Source organism: Trichechus manatus, unplaced genomic scaffold (assembly GCF_000243295.1).
Source record: "Trichechus manatus latirostris isolate Lorelei unplaced genomic scaffold, TriManLat1.0 scaffold00013, whole genome shotgun sequence".
In the NCBI taxonomy this organism is placed as follows: Eukaryota; Metazoa; Chordata; class Mammalia; order Sirenia; family Trichechidae; genus Trichechus; species Trichechus manatus.
Window position 1 is genome coordinate 2,370,454 of NW_004443949.1, and position 20,682 is coordinate 2,391,135.

A 20,682-nucleotide genomic window follows, 5' to 3' on the forward strand; every position below is an offset into this window, starting at 1 on the left:
GTATTTTCCTTTGCTGTCTTCAGAATGACAGCATATCCCGACCTGCTGTGTGTTCTATTAGAATGTGGCTTATATTTTGGTCTCACCGTCTCTTCCTGAATTCATTTTCACTCAAGCTTTTGAATGGTGTGCAGTGCGCTTAGAATTAGAATATAAAAAACAAGTGGCTGTTGAGTCAGTTCCGACCCACGTGTTTCAGAGGAGAGCTGCACACAGGATTTTCAATGGCTGGGACCTTTTGGAAGTAGGTTGCCAGGTCTTGCTTCCCAGGTGCCTCTAGGTAGCTTCAAACCACTAACCTTTCATTTAATAGCCAAGCACTTAACTGTTTGCACCACCCAGAAGCTGCTAGAATTAGACAACTGGGGTTCAAATCCTGACATCGCTACTTCCTTAGTGTGACGGGGCAAGTGCCATGTGACTTGCTGAGCCGCCTCGTTTTCCCTGTGTGTGTTACGGTGGTCTTAATTCCTCACTCTTGGAGGTATTTAGGGTATTGGATGATGCAGTGTGGGTGGAAAAAAGCACACGGTCCCTGGCACAACTTCCAGAACTGGTATTTCTCTTCTCATGCTAGCACACAACTCACAGCTTTGTTGTTATCATTTCATTGTGATATTTGCCAGCACGTTCAGGCTACCAGTATATTTGATGAAGGCTATGAGGACAAAGGTCCAAAGGGGTGAAAATCATCTGCCATAAAATAGTATCTCGGAAAAAAAGACTGAGTGCGCTTGCCCCTTTTTGTGGCCTGAGTTTCAAACCCTAACTATATTCAAAGGCAACATCAAGAGGACGAACAGTTTCACAATTAAAATTATAGTTCAAGTTGCTACTATTAAGTTATTAACTTTTATATTTTAAAATTATAAAATAAATATAGCCTTGAAACTAGCTAAACCACAGCACTGTACTTCAAAGACAAATCTATGGGAAAAGCCACACTGAGGATCATTTTTATTGGTTTTATATACCCTAAACTTTTATAAACATTTCAAATAATATAACTCGCAAGCCGAAACCAAACAACAAAACACACCATAAAAACAGCTCCCCGGACCTCTACCCCGGAAACTTATATGACATTGTGTTTGGTAAGTTTTGTTGTTTGAAATAAGTGCACTTTGATAACTCTTGAAACTATTTTTCACTTACCTTCAAATTACAAGTAAAATGCAATTTTATTGGGAGGCCACCGGTTGAGCTTTTGACCTTTGAAAATTTCCTAACTTAATATAGTAATTGCAAACTAGGTTAAACATGAAATTTCTTGCCTCTTATTGGAATTATTGTTCATAAAAAATATTGGCCTGTTTTAATGAAAAGAAGCAACTTAAGGGAGTGATGCACAACAGGGAAGAAAGAAAGAAATGAGAATTTTAAGTGGGAGGAAGTTTTCAGCTCTACTCCTGTTAGAGGAAACCCTGATGGTGTAGTGGTTAAGAGCTATGGCTGTCAACCAAAAGGTCAGCAGTTCAAATCCACAGGCGCCCCTTGGAAACTCTATGGGGCAGTTCTACTCTGTCCTGTAGGGTCCCTATGAGTCAGAATCGACTCAACGGCAACAGGTTTGGTATTTTGGTTTATCCCTGTTAGGGATTGAATTGTGTCCCCCAAAAATGTGTGTCAACTTGGCTAGGCCATGATTCCCGGTATTGTGTGATTGTCCACCATTTTATCATCTGATGTGATTTTCCTATGTGTTGTAAATCTTACTTCTATGATGTTAACGAGGCAGGATTAGTGGCAGTTATGTTAATGAGTCGGTTCAATCTACAAAATTAGGTTGTATCTTGAGTCAATCTCTTTTGAGGTATAAAAGAGAGAAGCTAGCAGAGGGACAGGGAGACCTCATTACCACCAAGCAACAAGAGCGAGGAGCACGTGCGTCTTTTGACCCGAGGTCCCTATGCTGAGGAGCTCCTGTTGTTGTTGTTAGGTGCCATCGGGTCAGTTCTGACTCATAGCGACCCTATGTACTACAGAACGAAAAACTGCCCAGTCCTGCGCCATGCTCACAATCATTGTTATGCTTGAGCACATTGTTGCAGCCACTGTGTCAATCCATCTCGTCGAGAGTCTTCCTCTTTTTCGTTGACCCTCTACTTTACCAAGCAGATGTCCTTCTCCAAGGACTGATCCTTTCCATAACATATCCAAAGTATGTAAGACGTAGTCTTGCCATCCTTGCTTCTAAGGAGCATTCTGGTTGTACTTCTTCCAAGACAGATTTGTTCATTCTTTTGGCAGTCCATGGTATATTCAATATTCTTCTCCAACACCACAATTCAAAAGCGTCAATTCTTCTTCGGTCTTCCTTATTCACTGTCTAGCTTTCACATGCATATGATGTGATTGAAAATACTATGGCTTGGGTCAGGCACACCTTAGTCTTCAAGATGACATCTTTGCTTTTCAACACTTCAGAGAGGTCTTTTGCAGATTTGCCCAATGCAATTTGTCTTTTGATTTCCTGACTGCTGCCTCCATGGGTATTGATTGTGGATCTGAATAAAATGAAATCCTTGACAAAGTCAATCTTTTCTCCATTTCTCATGATGTTGCTTATTGGCCCAGTTGTGAGTTGTTTTCTTTATGTTGAGGTGTAATCCATACTGAAGGCTGTGGTCTTTGCTCTTCATCAGTAAGTGCTTCAAGTCCTCTTCACTTTCAGCAAGCAAGGTTGTGTCATCTGCATAATGCAGGTTGTTAATGAGTCTTCCTCCAATCCTGATGCCCTGTATTTTTTCATATAGTTCAGCTTCTCGGATTATTTGCTCAGCATACAGAGAAGCTCCTAGATCAGGGGAAGATGGATAACAAGGACCTTCCCCCAGAGCCGACAGAGAGAGAAATGCTTCCCCTGGAGCTGACACTCTGAATTCCGACTTGTAGCCTCCTAGACTGTGAGAGAATAAATTGCTCTTAGTTAAAGCTATCCACTTGTGATATTTCTGTTACAGCATCACTAGATAACTAAGACAATCCCCCATTCATAGGAATGTCTGATATACACCTCCAGGGAGGCTATTCCTTCCCCCACCATCCCATCAGAGTGGGAAATGGGAATGTTTCTGATGGGGTTACGTTTTGCATAGGGTATGAAGGGGAAAAGGAGGGAGGGAACATGGAAAGAGAGGTGTAGAGAGAGAGGGAAACACATACCCAGAGAGAACACAGAAGAGAGACCAAGATAGACCCACTAACAGAGAGTGACAGACCCAGAGAAGTCAGGAAAAAAACAAATGCATAAAATTTCCTTTCCACGAAAACAGGTATTTTTTTCCATCGTGGTGAATATATACGTAACAAAACGTTTTCCATTTCAACATTCTTCACATGTACAGTTTAGTAACACTAGCTTATGTTCATCACGTTGTTCAACCATCACCCTTATCTATTCTCAGATTTTCCAGTCACCATTAACAGAAGCTCCGTGTCCCCTAAGCAGTCAACCTTCCTCTGCCCCTCCCTCCACCTGCCCCAGGTAACCACTAATAAACATTGGTCTCTATACGCTTGCCTATTGCAGATATTTCATGTAAGTGGGATCATACAATATTTGTCCTTTCATGACTGACTTCTTTCACTCAGCATGTTTTCAAGGTTCATCCATGTATCAGGACATTGTTTCTTTTTATGGCCAAGTAGTATTCCATTGTATGTATGTACCACATTTTGTTTATCCACTCATCTGTTGATGGGGATTTAGGCTATTTCTACCTTTTGGCTATTGTGAATAGTGCTGCAATGAACACTGGAGTACAAATATCTGTTTGCCCTCCTGCAAAGCAGATATTTTTAATAATATTTTTCTGATTATACAAGTCACATATATTATTTATAGGAATTTCAAAAGTGTGGAAAAGTAGAATTTTTTAAGACTAACTCATAAACACAGGTGGTGAGAGGTGCTCAGATTTTGCATATGTTATGTTAAAAAAAAATATACAATTCAGGACCACATACAGCAGAGACTGCATCAGCCTGAGACCCGAAGAACCAGATGGTGCCTGGCTACCAATGACTGCCCTGACAGGGAACACAACAGAGAGTCCCTGATGGAGCAGGAGAAAAGTAAGGTGCAGAACTCAAATTCTAGTAAAAAGACCAGACTTAATGGTCTGACTGAGACAGGAGGAACCCCAGAAAGCATGGCTCTCAGACTCTCTGTCAAACCAGAACTAAAGCTGTTCCTGAGCCCAACTCTTCAGACAAAGATTAGACTGGACTATGGGACATAAAATGATACTCATGAAGAGTGTGCTTTTTAGCTCAAGTAGATACATGAGACTAAATGGGCAGCTTCTGTGAGATGAGGTGAGATGAGAAGGCAGAGAGGGTCAGGAGCTGGTTGAATGGACATGGGAAATCCAGAGTGGAAAGGAGAAGTGTGCTGTCACAGAATAGGGAGAGCAGTTAGGGTCACATAACAATGTATGTATAAATTTTTGTATGAGAGACTAACTTGAATTGTAAACTTTCACTTAAAGTACAATAATAAATAATAATACAATTCAGAAGTTTATTGGCTTTCCCATGAGTGTTCCTGACCTGGAAATGCCAGTACCTGGTTACCGATATTATTTCTGTAACGTTTTTAATGCTTGATGTCTTTAATGTATTGTTTCATTTGTGAGAATATCTATGCACTTCTCTGGGAACCCTGCTGGCAGAGTGGTTAAGAGCTATGGCTGCCAAACAAAAGGTTAGCAGTTTGAATCCACCAGGTTCTCCTTGGAAACTCTATGGGGCAGTTCTACCCTGTCCTATAGGGTCACTATGAGTCGGAATCAACTCAACGTCAATGGGTTTGTTGGTTTTTGGTTATGCACTTCTCTTGACTAATCTTATTTTCTAAGCATTAAATACCACTGCATTTGTTTTCATGTTATTTACCAAACTAACCTTTTTTTTTAAATTAACTGATACATTATTCTTGTAGCTCAAATCCACTAGCCCCTCCTTGGGAATGCTATGGGGCAGTTCTACTCTGTCCTATAGGGTTGCTGAGTTAGAATTGACTAGACAGCAGTGGGTTCGGTTTTTTGGTTTTATTCTTCTTATTCTTGGAATTTTTCAACATTCTATAAAAGAATGATGGATATGATATGATTTTAGTTGCCAACCAAGCCTAGTTATGGTAAGAGAAGAGGTGTCAACACTCAGCATTTTCCAGGTACCTAACACCTTGCATTATTTCTATGTCATTTAATCTTCCCAACAATTCTTTTCAGGTATGTGTAACACTGTTATCCCAGTATTTCAGAGTAGCTTACGTGAGTGACTTATTCATACATTTTGGATATATTCTGAAGGTGGACTCAGTTGGGCTCCCTGATGGATTTGAAGTGGGTTGTGAAGGTGTGAAAGGAAGAGAGCATCAAGGATGACTCCTGGGTTTTGGGCTTGAGCAACTTCAAGAGTGGAATTGCTGTCCTTTGAATGAATGACTGATGGGCTCGAAATAGAAAGAAAGATGGCAAAGAGGAGATATGTTAGTAAAGACTTTCTGAGTGAGTTGAATTGATAAAATCTATACACCTTGCTCTGAAGGAGCTCTGGTGCCTCAACAGTGAAGTGCTGGGCTACTAACCAGAAGGTCGACAGTTCAAACCCACCCAGTGGCTCCAAGGAAGAAAGACCTAGCGATCTGCTTCAGTAAAGATTAGGGCCTAGAAAACCCTATGGGACAGTTCTGCTCTGTCACATGGGGTATCTACTAGTCTAAAATTGACTTGATGACAACTAATAACAACACCTTGCTCTCAGTGACTTGGGGCCATGAATAAGACAGAGTGAATGGTATTCTCATCATTCTAAACAAACCCTACGAATGATGGGAAATTGTGTACAGGAAATACTGTAATGCAGCCTGTGTTGTCTCCTTTAAACTGAAGGATAACGAGATTGGCATCCATTTTACGCACTGCCTAAGATACTATCACAGTTGCTAACACTTGATAATATCCTTCTTCTTGGCTTGGAGAGATACAAGTGATTGACAGCTGTAATAATTCCACGTGAAGCCTCCATTCCTTTAAAGAAAAAAAAGAAGTATTTTCTTTTATCATTAAAATGGAAATAAAATCAAGAACTAAAATGGGGGCAGCAAGCATCTGGATTCCAAGTCACCTGACCTTCCCAAGGAGGAAGGCTCTCTCTCTCTGTGCTCATGAGGACAAGCCTAAGCAACCCATTCTCAGTTAGGGGCAACTTCTGAACCAAACGCCTTGTGTCCAGTAGCCTACCCTCTCCTTTCGCCTCTGGGTAATTAAGTTTCTTTAATGTTTTACGTTGCATGACTACCTTGTAAATAGTTCTATAATAAATGCTATAATTAATTTAATAGCACTTTGACTGCATTGTATTTAAGGGTGTGCCCTCTGAGCATCTTTTGGAGCCATGCCAAAGAGCTTCTGTCTGCTAGTAAATTTGTCAGTTTTGCCCCAACAGGGGGATTCTGAGGAGTGGAAGTGGGGGAGGAGGGAACCTTGGAATACATCTCAAGACACTTAGCACAGAGCTGGTATTTCTCTCCAAGCTATACCATCAACAGGCTCATGGGTTATGGAAGGCAAACCAAGGGCTTCCTGGCAGGACAAAGCCCATGTTGGCATATTCTCATTGGAGAACTAAAGAAGGGGCCTAATGGGAAGTCTGGGGGCTCCCACAAATGAAGCTCTAGAACATTCTCTCTCCCCTCTAAACTGTGAGAAAAGTTAGGTGTGACTTCCATCTGTCACAACTTTCAGGGCCCTGGATAAATAATTTCCACTTCGGCCATGGCGGCACAGGTCTCTGATGCTGGCCGGGAAATAGCAGCTGAGGAGAAGGGCTTACTTTAGTGCTCCTCTCTTGAAAACTTCATTGCAGAGCTCGGAGATTCTCAGATATCACACCTGCAGAGCTTTCCCTGTGGAGCATGTCCTAGAAGGAATTGCTGGAAGGAAAGCCTCATGAATGTCCAAATTCAATAGATCTGCCAGCCATTACTCAGGTTTATCTCTCACACCAGTCAGCCCGATCATTACCTCTGAATCTGCCCCTTGATAAAATCTGTTTGGTTGATGATGTGTTTTCACCTAAAGAAATATTCTGATTTAAACACACATCTCCCTGTAAATCACTGAATCTTCATTTTTATGGTTTCCATGGTGCTCTATTTACAGTCTAAACTTTAAAATAAATTCACACACTTAAGAACGGACTGTCTAGCCTGTGAAATCTATTTGGCATAAATGTCACTTATGGAGGAGGTGAGGCTGCTCCTACGGCTTCCTTTGATCAAATTGGAAAATAAGTCTTCTGGGGGCAGTCTTTGCCTTTGGAGACCTTGAGCTTTTAAGATTCCACTTTGGTAAGCTTGCTGCTGTAATAAGCAAGGGGTGGTGTGGGCTTCTGCACGGAGAGCCAGACTTTGAAAACACAAGTCTATCTAATGACTCATTCGTTTGTTCATTTCATACATGCATGCGTTCATTCCGCAAATAAAGACTGAATGCTCACCGCTTGCTAGGCATGGTGTCAGCATCAGAGAGATTGACAGACCCTGTCCTTGCCCTCAGAGGGCTTCCAGTATAGTGAAGTGAAAAGTCACGCAGTCCCTTCAACTTTTGACGTCTATAAAATGGAAATAATATTTATTTACTAGCAAGCAAGAAACATTTTTTTAAATTTTTGGTGGTAATACACACAACCAAACAGATATCCATTCACAATTTCTACATGTACAATTCAGACATTGGTTACATATTTCACATTGTGTTACTATTCTCGCTAACTTCAGGGGTGTAGAGAGGGTAACAAGTACCCAGGGGCAATCTCCATGTTGTGTCCCCCTCCCCCTATTTCAAGATGAGTAGACGTTGATAGCAGCAAAGGGTCAACAGAAATGTCTTCTGCCCTCTAGTCTGGCTGCTTCAGTCAGGTGCCTTTCATATTTATGGTGCCTCAGAATGTCCTTCTGTGCCTCGTCTGGTGCCCCCTTGGACTTGCGCCAGGGGGCAAGTGGCCTCCTCTACCCCCCAGGCCCCTGACGAACTCTACCCATACTGTTTCATCACCATTAATTTAGACTTTGTGTCCCTTGAAGTTCTCATCTGTGCTTTAGATTAACTGTTGCCAATTTGAACTGATATAGACACTTCTTTATCAGAGTGCTATGCTCAAGACATTATTAACTGAGATAACTGTTGTCCAGTGTAGTGATGGCTTTATGGGATAGTTTTGTAAGAAACATTTTTAAATGAACAAAATGTGTTTTTTGATTCCTGTAGTTTCTCTTTCTGAACTCTCCAGTTTTTTTCTGGCCTAATGTGGGCCCTGATATCTGTGAAAGTTGCATGTTCGTTAGACTAAATCAGTCAAAGTCACAGCCTCAGTTGCAAAGATGGTATTATAAAAACATTACCATATCATTATTAGAACAAGAACCATAAAAGCTAGCCTTCTGGTGTTCAATTTTGTTCATCACAGCTTGGAATAAAGTGTCAAAAGTTAATAATGTTGAAAAATTAGTACTGATGCACTTTAAATACAACCCTTTAAAAATCTTACACTAAATGTCCTTGGATGATAACACCTGAAAAAACAGTGTATACTTAAAGAGCATTCAAAGGAAATAATAATACAGTAAGCTATACAGGCAAAACTAATCAATTTAGGTTGCAAAGTGTCAAGGTTTAGGATCCACCCTACACTGGTATGACCTCAACTGACTGATTACGTTACATCAGATCACATTATGGAAAGTGATTACATTACATTATATAGCATTACATTGCATTCATGGAAGGTGATTACATTACATTATATTGCATTACATTGCATTCATTACATTACATCCACAGGTATAAGTGTAGGATTCCAACACATATTTTCAAGGGATACAATTCAAGCCATAACAATGCCTTTTACAGTAGAAAAGCAACTATTCCTCTCATAAACCTCCTGAAACATACAGAAGAGCGTTAGACTGATCATTAAATTTTTAATAAAATACTTTAATTCAAAGTTAATGATTATTATAATAAAAATATAATCTAGGCAAGCAAATTATGAAAGAAAGGTAAAAGTTCCTCCTCTTCCCTCCTCCCAGATACATCCTTTATGCCAAGTCACCCAAATAATCAGTTAGTAGTTTGAGTCTTTCCAGGAAATTTTCTGTATAAGACAAATATGATGATAAAAATTAAAATATCCAAGGGGACAAAAATAATAAGCAGAACCTTTCTCTCTCTTTATACTTCGGTACCACCTGCCAAAAGTAACCACTTTTAATTACTTCTCTCTTTTACATCTCCTGTGGGTTACCCCCATACATCTAGATATTTTGCTTATACCGCTCTTGACTTGTCAACCTTAAGCTGTATTAATTGATTCCTTACACTGAGAGGTCAATAATTTACCTCATTTGAATTGCCTTCCTTTTCCTCTCCACCCCCTCCCAGCTCGTGACAAACATTTGGATTCAGTTCTATTGGTTAATTTTATCAGTTAAACATAATCCTCTATTTTTTGATCCATTAGCTTTAGACTGTATGTCTTGACCTCCTCCGGTGGGATTTGAGGAAATTAGAGCCGCTTTGTGTCCCGCTACTTTTCTGTCCCTCTACCTCCAACTTCCATGACTTTTATATTATGTTCTGCAACTATAATTAAGTCTGGGTCTTTCTATAAGCATATTTGAAAAACTGAAAATCGACAACCAACTTTATTATCTACCCTTGAATTATCTTAATTTCAGTAATCGTAATTTATGGTTCTTTCTGTCTCTCTGTGTTCTTTTTCATAGTAGCCTTTTTTTTTTTTTTTTTTAAATGGAACGTAATGTCTTTTCGAAGCTCTAAATAGACTTCTTTTTAAGCTTCTTTTATACTGGCTGAATAAACTCTGGTTAGTTGTCCTCTTTTTCCATCTTGTTCCTTCTTTTTGATGCCACTGTTTATCCCAAAATATTTGGTGATCCTTCATTGTGTCTGTGTCCTCTTCTTCCTAGCTCGTGGCTAGCTTTAGTTCCCAGATTCACTTGCAGTTACGAGTTCTATCCAAGGCAATGAGCCACTTCCAGGTGGGTGCTTTTAAGACAGTGACCATGACTCCTCCATGAGATCATTCCCTCTTTCTGTAGGCTCAAGTGACCTTGGACGCCATGGGTTGATAGTGGCTGAGCTGCTCTCCTGAATGAGGGCATGAGAAGAGCCATCCACTGACTGGGTAGCTGGTGGTTAGGGAAATGGACCTTTATGTTTCTTAAGCCACTGAAAAATTGCTTGGTGTCTTGTTATAGCATCTTAGCCTACCCTTACCCATACAGTACCCTAACAAAGAAGCTTGTGTGGATGGCGTCTAGATGTATGTAGTCCTGTTTTCCCTATAGGCCTTTACTCTAAATGAAAGTGCCGACTGTAAGAAGCATGTGTCTGTGAGTGTCTGTGTGTGCGTGTAGGGCATGTCGACTGGCAGGCTCCATTTAGGGTCCATTGTCAGGGAGCTGGCCAACAGATTATATGCCAAAGTAAAGAGGTCTTAGCTCTGAGCACCCACACTCACTCTAAGCTCCCCAGATCTCCTTAAACAATAATTTCTTTAGAGAGCAGCCATCTGATTTTAACCTGAGACTAAAGGTCACCCCTACATTTGGGGGGGGGGTGGAGATGAGGAGGGAGGGGGTAAAGTGGGAGGGGCATTTGTGTAAGTGTTCCAGAAGCAATTTTTCAATAAACCACTTCCATGTTTGTCCATTTTTCACTCCCTTCTGTTCTCTGTCGCTGCTTCTGTGCTTGGAGCCCCTTTGTGGCTCATCTACCAAGAAAAATGACTCCCATATCCACTGCACCTTCAGGACCGGGGTGAGCTGTCCCATGGCAGTGTATCATTTACTATCATTCCTTCTAGGAGCCCTGGTGGCACAGCAGTTAAGCACTTGCCTGCTAACCAAAAGGTCAACCGTTCAAAGTCACCAGCTGCTCTGTGGGAGAAAGATGTGGCAGTCTACTTCCATAAAGATTTACAGCCTTGGAAACTGTATGGGGCAGTTCTACTCTGTCCTATAGGGCCACTAAAGTCGGAATCAACTTGATGGCAATAGGAATGCGTATGCTTTCAATTTTCCAGAAATTCATCTATCTTTGTAGTCTGCTGATGTTCCTTTTTCCCTTTCTCCTCAAATTCAATTATTCCCTTTTGTTCTTCTTTGTAGTTATCAAAATGCTATTTTAGGAGAAAAGAGAGTAAATATTTATGCTCAATCTGCCTATCTTATATTTGAAGCTAGAATTCATTTTTAGAGATACAGAAACTTTATAGGGAGAAGGAATCAGAATTTCACTTTTACCACTGAAGTCTTGGAAATCAGTGTTTAAGGAGTAAGTTGTTCTATAATTTTACTCATTAGAAAGTAATAGTAACTTTTAACTCATGCTTCACTGGCCTGTAAGTGCAAACGCAGTCATCTCAATGTTAGTATCCAAGTTCCATAGCTCTAGTCCTTGAACTGCACATGCAGGAAACCCGATTCCTTGGGAATCATCCTCCTCCAAACATTTCTGCTAATCCACAAGATGTATTTTACACGTTTTGTTGAATCACTGTAGTCATTGTTTGTCAAGCTGGGATTCTGCTACTGTTGGCCCTGACCAAATTACTACTACCGCTACCTCGGGGCTGTGAGAGCTGGAATCCAGCCTTACTGGCTGAGCCACTACAGTCCTTGTTCCACTAGAGCTGACATTCCATTGTCTCCTCAGGGGGAGCATCTGCCAACTCACTCTGGTTAACCAGGATCTTGGGAAGTTGAAAGTAAACATTCTTTCCTTCTGCTATTATTCTTACAGCAGAGTGCTTTGGTCCTAGCATTTTAAGAAAATTTTCGGGAACAACTGTTTTCTCTAACACGAGCCAACCATGGTACTCCTACCGTAGCATGACGCCACGTTGGTGCTGATGCCCTTCAAGATTCACCATTTGGCTGATGATGTTCTTGACCTTTGAGGAGTGCTGGGACTGCTTGGCAGTCTCTTATGAAGGGAGAGGGCAGACACTCCTTATTCAATTAATCTCAGTTGGTTGAGAAGATGAAGAGATAAGATGGGGAGTGGGTGGGGATCTCATAATGGATGGCTCGGACCCAATGCACTGAACTAAATGCTTTAGTGAAGCAACTCTTTCAGTCTACATGAACAGTAGTTCATTCATGGCAGCAACAATGCACAGGGAACTACAACTCTGGTCCAGCTCTTAGATCTATTGCTCAGTCTGCCTCAATCTGTCACTCTTCTCCCCTTTGCAAAAAGACTGGTTTCTGTCATCTCTCCCTCTCCCAGCCCCTCAGGCATGTGTTGATATGTCTAACCACTAAATATGGGTGGTATTCAAATGTCCCCCCACTCATCCCAAAGGAGCTTCCTTGGTTCTATGTTTATTCAGTAAATGGAAATAGATTTTGAGAGAAGGAAGGATCACCTTAGACCACATACAGCACATACATTTGTTCTTCCTCTAGTTATCATCTACATATCTCCAATGTCCCCTGACTGTGTGGTATAATTGAATCAAAAAGCAACTCTCAAGTATCAGGAGAGCCCACTAGTAGCCAGATAAAAACAGCCTCATTATATAAAGTGCTCCCACCTGGGCTATGAGCACAGCAGCAGGGAAGTGTCTAGAATCTAAGCCTCTGCATGAATTTCCACGTAAAGACCACTGACAGGATGTAGGGAAGATGCTATGTGAGTCCCGCGCCCCTCGAGAAGTCAGGGGATCTAGCTCCTTCTTATCTTCCAATGTGGCTTAAGCCTCATCCCAGTGGACGTTTGGCCTCAAGGTCAGTCACACCTCCTGGGACTCCTCCATTTTCAGAGAACCCTTACTCATTTTCCTACTGCAATAAACAGTAAGGTAGACACAACAGAATAGAAGTGTCTTCTACTTCTGGCTGTGCCAAACTCCCTTGCAACCTTGCGAAGTTCATTCAGTCTTTCTGGACCTCAGGATCCTCAGCTTAAAAATGATGGATTTGGACTAAGTCAATGGTTTTTGAACAATTTTTTAAGTTGCAAAACCTTTCTCCAAACAAAATCTTACATGGAAGTCCAAAATGCAAAGTATGTACAAGCACAGTGCTCAGGACGAATGAAGTCGGTGGGGGTCCTGGATCCTTGCTTGCTCCTTCTCCTCCCTTGCCATTACTGGGACCTCTGAGGCACCCCCCGGGACCCCCAAGCTTCTATGGAACACAATTTGAAAACCACTGCTTTAGAAGATCTTTAGGGTCCCTTCAAGCTCTAATATTTTCTAATCTCAAGTAATAGTGGGACTATTTTTTTGTGAAATGGCAAGTGGGTGGCTTATTTAATTTCATGTTATAATGCCTTGGAGTTCCATTTGAGCTTACTTAGCTGAGGTCCTCAGAACTGCACACAGAATCCTAGAGGAAGTATAATACAGTGAAGTGATTCCAACCTACAGCCTGAGCCAGAGGACCTGAGTTCAAGTCTCAACTTCACCATCTATTAACCCTGTTATCTTAGACAAATTATTTTTACCTCTCTCTGCCTTAATTTCTAATCTATGATGTGGGGCTTTTGTGAGATGAGAATGCAAGTAAGGTGCCTGCCGCATTGTTAACATTCAGTAAATGTTAACTATTTTTTGTGAACATGTTATTGGTTTGCTTTTCAGTATTTCTTTGAAAGAGTCCCATTTGCTTTTTTTTTTTTGATTTGTTTTTGTTTTAGCTGCAGCAGCGTATGAGGTCCATTTCCCAGGGGAACCATCTATACTGGGCCCTCAGATTATTTCTTAGATAATCGTTACCTTGCATTTGCGTGAAAACACATGTACTATTTTGTTGATTCCTTATCCAGATTTATAAAATGATATTTGTATTCTACTCCCTGTTTGAATTATGAATTAGTAACTGAGTCAAAATAGTAAATAAATAACCACTCAGTATTTCATGGACGGCCAACAGATCTAAGAGACGAGTCTTAGAATAAATACACCCAGAATGCAAGGATGGTGAGACTTCGGCTCACTTACTTTGAGCACGCATTAGGCAAGACCAGTCCCTAGAAACTGACATCATGTTTGGTAAAATAGTGAGCCAATGAAGACAAGGGAAACCCTCAATGATATGAACTGACGCAGTAGCCTCAATAATGGGCTCAAACATATCAAAGATCATGGAGATGGTGCAGGAGTGGGCAACATTTTGTTCTGTTATACACAAGGTCACCATGAGCCAGAGCTGAGTTGGTAGAAACTAATGACCTAACAGCAACAACAACGATTTGGCTAAAATCTACATACAGAGCAAGTGGGCTGCAGAACTCCAAGCCCCGCTCACTCAGCCTTTGGAGTATTTAGTAATTTTTGCAGTTTTTTTCTGATTCTGTTTTCCCCTCTCTTTAAATCCATCCCATGTGCTTACATACAGGAAGTGTGTAATCGAGGTCTATGCGCTGAATGTGTGCGATTCTTTTTGCTGCCTTGTGGAAAGCAATAGAACATAGGCTAGCAGCCTGTGTGGGACACCCTCAGTTTTTGTGAATTTTTACCCATCCTTTTTCTCAGAGGACAGATATACTTGAACATACATCCAAAGTTCTCATATCTAACCTAAAGCAAATTATTTTAGTGTTTGCAAAAAGCCTAATCTATAATGCTTTGCTCGCTAACGGGGAGGAAAGCCGCATAAGTAGGTATGTGGGCACAGATCAACTTTGTGGGCACAGATCAGCTTTAAAAGCTTGACAAGTAGATCCCCGGTCCTGAAACACTCATCTCTAGGCATTTATAAATCAGTCTGACGTGGGGCTCTCTCTTCCTCTGCATGTATTTGTCATTGCTGCCAGAGGAGCTGAGTAAAGATGCTTCAGGCTGACATATTTCCTTCTGTACTTGGAAAGTAGTGAATGGACCCTTTAACAAACAACCTAATGCCAAAGTTTCTTGCTCTGGATTTGGACTTTCATGGACTAACAGATCCTTTTTAAGAGCAAGGGAATAAATACAATTTTAAAATTAAGATGACGGTAATATGTTGTGGGGTCAATTCTCCTAAGACACAAAGAGGCTCTGTCAGAGTCCCATTTTATTTGAGTTTTTCCACAGAGTAGGATTTGAAGTTCTCAAGTAGAGTTAGTTTTGTGCTCATGCCTTTTGGCAAAAATTAAATGTGACTTCTTTCTTTTTAATTCTTTTTCCTTCTGGATGACTCATATATTATTTAAGGCAAATGTAAAGGAACCATAAGTAAAATAGAAAAAAAAAATTGGCGAAAGTAGTGGGTGGGGCCCTGGGTAAATACATTTTGTTACTTACAACATAGATGCAGGTAATCACAAGAAAAGCTTTGATTTCAATCTTCTTTAAGGGGGTGGGATGAAATAAGAGCAAGAAATTGTAATTAAAAACCAAAACCACAGGCCTCCTTCAAAAATTTACAAATTATTGTTCTAAGGCAAAAAAAGATAGCCCTGGTGGCCCAGTGTTTAAGCGTTTGACTGCTAACCAAAAGTTCAGCAGTTCGAATCCACCAGCTGCTCCTCAGAAACCCTGTGGGGCAGTTCTACTCTCTCCTATAAGGTCGCTATGAGTTGGAATCAACTCGACGGCAACGGGTTTGGTTTGGTTTGGTTTGGTTTTATAAGAGAATCATGACAATTCTCCAAATTGCCTGATTCTCTAAGCTTATGTACTCACTTGGTCAGTATGGAATAATACACTGAGACCATTTAAATCCTACAGAAAGTCTTTCTTTGGAAACATAACCTACGCTTTAGAATCTGCTCCAAGAGAAGAGAAAGGAACAGGGAGAGCCTTACAGCTAGCTGAGTTACGTGGCCTTAATGCATAATCAATTAATAGAATTAATAGTCTATTCATAATATCTGCATAATATCTCTCTTTGATCTTTCATATCAACGTACAGCCTCTCTTCTCGTTTTGAAAGCTCAATATCAAACTGAACTTTAGACATTACAGAGAATGTTGTCTGTGTGATAACACAATGGACATTTCCCATATAACTACGATAGGTGAGTAAGTGTTCAATTCCACAAGAGAAACTTTCCACTTTGTATCTTGTACATTTAGGATATCTTGATGTCAACTGGTCATCGATTATGATTCCAAGTGTAAGGGCTGCTGGGGCATATCATACAGTTTTGCCATATGTTGACTTCATATTCCTCGTAGCTATTATTGATAACGAGCTTTTCTGACATTTGAAAACTTTTATTTAAAAAACACACAATATCCTCCATAACCTTCAACCACACTGTGCTTACTGAACTAAATCCTTCTATTTCCTTCTGAATTGAAACGCCTCCTGCCCAGACCTTGTACAGCTAGGGATTTGAGTGCAATAGATAATTTCAAAGACTGCTCTTTCTACTTAACAATCAGCCTAAAACGTTCACACAAATGCAAACCCAACAGAAGGGGCTAGCAATGCAGTGAAAAGGTCCTTCTTTTACCTGAATCTGGAGAATGATGAATGAACATTAGCAGAATATTCTTTTGGCCCTTAGGTTTACCTTGATCTTCTCACAGAATGCAAATTGACATTATACCCACATTTGTATGGTATTTATTACCGTGGTCATGATGTGAGGGCTTTTTCAATATGAATAGTGTAAAAGGGGAAACATATTACTGCAAAGCGACATTATTGTGCTGGGAATGTATAAACAGATGAGAAGAATGGGGCGACATGCTCATAATGGAAACTGAAAGCTCCTCATTTTGTCCCGATTGTCTACCCTTCCTTTTTAAACAACCTTCCTTTTTACTAGCTATCAATACAAAGTTCTTTTTGGTAAAATGAAGTGCATTCATGCTGCCTCAAAGAAGCTTTTAAAGTTGATCTGCGCCCACACAAAGGAGACGCAGTCCTGGACCCATCCGGCTGAGGAAGCAAACTTGGTCAATGTTCATTACTCATGGCCCGACACGCCAGCCTCCATATCGTTTTGTAAAGAATCAGATAAACTTTCCCCACGATAAACAACTGAAATAATTTTTCTTAGCTGTCAGCTCCCTTTCTCCCTTTCCTAGCCTGTTCTCACACTCTTCCCCGCTCGTACAAGCTACCGAGCACAGCTCTTTGGTCTGATAAATGGGATCCTTTCAATCGGTGGCAGGCTTCAGGAAAAAGAGATAATCCTGGGTAATGTGGACACAGTTTTCATTTCATGTCACCCAATTAAACTGCAATTATCCGGAGTGCAACAGCAGAAAAAACTGGAAAGAATGACCAGAGAATGAGGCATTGAGGCTCCCTGGGATTCTTTATATCACGCACATTAGCCTACATTTGTTCTGTTCTGATAATAAAGGGCCGCCCTAAGCACTCAGCCCCGCAGAACCATGGCCCAACCAGCTGCAACCTGTAGCTGCATAGGAAACGCTCCCACAAATTCAAGGAGAAATAGCAGCCCAAGTCACAGTTTCTGTTTTGCTAGATTATTTGCACCCAGAGTCAAGGTCTATGCAACAGTTAAGCATCCGTGTTGTTGTTGCTGTTTTTTGTTGCCATTGAGTCAGTTCCAACCATGGCGATCCCATGTGTGCAGAGTAGAACTGCTCCACAGGCTTTTCAAGGCTGTGACCTTTTGGAAACAGATCGTCAGGCCTGTCTTCTGAGGCGTCGCTGGGTGGGTTCAAACCACTAACTCTTCTACTAGTCATTGAGCTCTTAACTATTTGTGCCAGCCAGGGGCTCCTAAGGGCCCATACCTCTCTACTGTCTCGTGGCTGCAGAGTAGCTTTACGTCTCCACAGATGGAACCAGATGGGAATTTCTCATCAGAGAAAAATGCAATATTTTCTCCGCTATGACAATATCAGCCCCACATTAAACACCATCCCAAGAACCAATCATCAAATAATAAGAGAAGGATGATAACTCGGTTATTACAAACGCGTTTAATAAATCACTCAGAGATGCATGTGTCTGAGCCCCAAATAGATTTAAAAATTCCAGTGAACAGCTGGTTCATCAATTGGGAAGTTTTTTTCCCTTCATTTAAATGTGATGATATTCAGCCCTGTTAAGAATGACAGCTATGTAGCGGGAAGTAGATAAATGGATCCATCAGCTCACATTCATAAATGATGCAGTTTTTCACATTCTCCAGTAGTATAAAACATTGGACTTCTGGTGGAGAAAATGAAAGAAAATGCAAAACTTAAGAGTGAGGCTTTAATGTAAGTAATTATGCCCTGTAAACACAGTTGAGAGAAGATTAATAACAGCATAATTCACTGGGGAAGAACAATACAATGGAATGGAAATGACCTCCGAGTATGACATTGTCAGAATACAGCAAGATAAAATAAGGCAGGCCCCAAACTCACAAACTCTAGAATAAAATTTTCATTACTGATGACATAAATCTTGGGATTTATTAATACTCTCCTAAAATAAACTGTACAACTTTACCAACTGGTGTATTTACCAACTGGTGAATCAACTCCTTTCATCTCATAAAATTATTCTCTAGTGTGCTGTTCAACCCTATAGCTCTTCTTCCTTCCTCTTTTTGAAATGGATCCTGTCTCCATATTTTTCAGAATAGCCATTTATGGCTCCTAAAGGTGGCAAATGTGACAGAATTGTCACTCAAAGTTGGCTTTACCAGAATGACTTATCTGGGGGTTGTTGTCAGTGGGCCTGGGACTCCACAGCCTCTTCCAGGCTCTAGTATAACAGAGATAAAAAGCCACCACCCTCGGAGAGCCTGTCTGTCTCCCCGTTGCCCAGGGGACAGCCGAAGGCCCAGGTGCTGTCTCACCCCAGCCTTCAAACAGATGTGGAAAAGCACACCATCACAGTCACACAGGAAACATTCAAAAAAAATGAAGGGCTCTTGAGATAGATTTGAAAATTGGTTTGTTCTCAATGATGATAAACGCAACAATCATCACAGTGATGATGCCAACAACAAAGAGAACATGTATGCACCTTTCCTCCAGCTCAAAGCACTAGACAAATCATGTCCCGGCTTCGATCCCATTCTGGGTAGCCTTATGGGAGAATCCACACAATTACAATAACAGGATGATTCCATGATAACAATAATAATACCTTGTGTTTACATAATGCCTATCTCTGGGAAACCTAAAGCAGTTCAGAGATGTTAATCTAATTAAACTCCAGATCCCCATCAGACAGGTTAGGGGGCAGGTATTTTTAATTCAAATGCTATTTAGGAAACTATGGGAAAACCAACTTCTACTCTCTTCCTTCCTCACAGGTATCTGTGAACCAGCAGAAAGAAGGTAACTCAGATTTAAATCCTCTGACTACATGGAAGAACAAAGATAATGCAGTAGTAGAAAATAATCATGTGTAGATTACTTTTCATCTGATGTGCTGCTCTTCCAAATTATGGGTTGAATTCGTATCCTCTCTTCTTCCCTGGGAGACTTTCACACAGCTCCAACACGTGGAAGAGATGATGGTTATGATCTATGAAAGACAGCCATCCCCTCTGACTGAAAAGTCTTTCGTAATTCCTTCAGCCATTCCTCCAGGGGCATAATTTCAACTTTGCCGGGGACGTTTCACAGAGTAAGATATATAACCTTGGGTCATTTGAAGCGGATTTTAAAATATCTACCTTTGGCTTTTGGAGACATCGAATTCAGAATATTAAATAATAACAAATGAAACTAATTTTGGCTCAAATTGAGAGGAACTTGGATTAAAAAAATGGCGAAGGGTAAAGGACCCCTCCCCCCACCACCCGCCGCTTTAAAATACTATTCATTAAATTGACAAATTCAAGGTAAGGAGAGTTTATATAGAACCCTTTCTGTTCCACTGATTACTAAATACTTAAAAAACAAAAGCAACTTAATTTTAAAGCAATCTCAAATATTAGATGAAGCCACAGTGTTGATCACAATCTGTAATCATGTTAACTTATTTACTTGCTTATCCTGCAGCCACACACGCACTAGAAGGTAAGCTATTGAGGAACAGGCCAAGATGGTCTTATTGAGAATTATATCTCCATGATAGTATGTGGGTAGTACATTAAGAAAAGAAAACAAAAACAAACAAACAAACAAACTCATTGCCATCGAGTCAATTCCAACTCATAGCGACCCTATAGGACAGAGTAGAACTGTCCCATAGAGTTTCCAAGGAGCACCTGGTGGATTCAAACTGCCAACTTTTTGGTTAGCAGCCATAGCTCTTAACCACTACACCACAAAGGTTTCCTGGTTAGTACATAGTAGATGGTAAATAAATATTTCTGAAAGGAAGGAACACAGGCAGGCAGGTTAGTACACAGTAGATGGTAAATAAATATTTCTGGAAGGAAGGAACAGAGGCAGGCAGGTTAGTACACAGTAGATGGTAAATAAATATTTCTGGCAGGCAGGCAGGCGGGCAGGCAGGCGGGCACGCGGGCGGGCAGGTGGGCAGGCAGGTGGGCAGGCAGGCCTTCACTGCTTCCTAGGTTTGCAAACTTGGGCAAATCATCTAAGCTCTCTGAGCTTCAATTTTTGACATCTGTAAAATTCGAATCCTATCTTTTAACATTATCATAAGGATTAACTGAAATGATGTAGGTTAATTCTTTAGCACAGTGCCTAAAGACTCAATAAATGTTAGCTGTTTTTTTTTTTTTTACTCCCAAAATACAATAGTATTTTGACCCA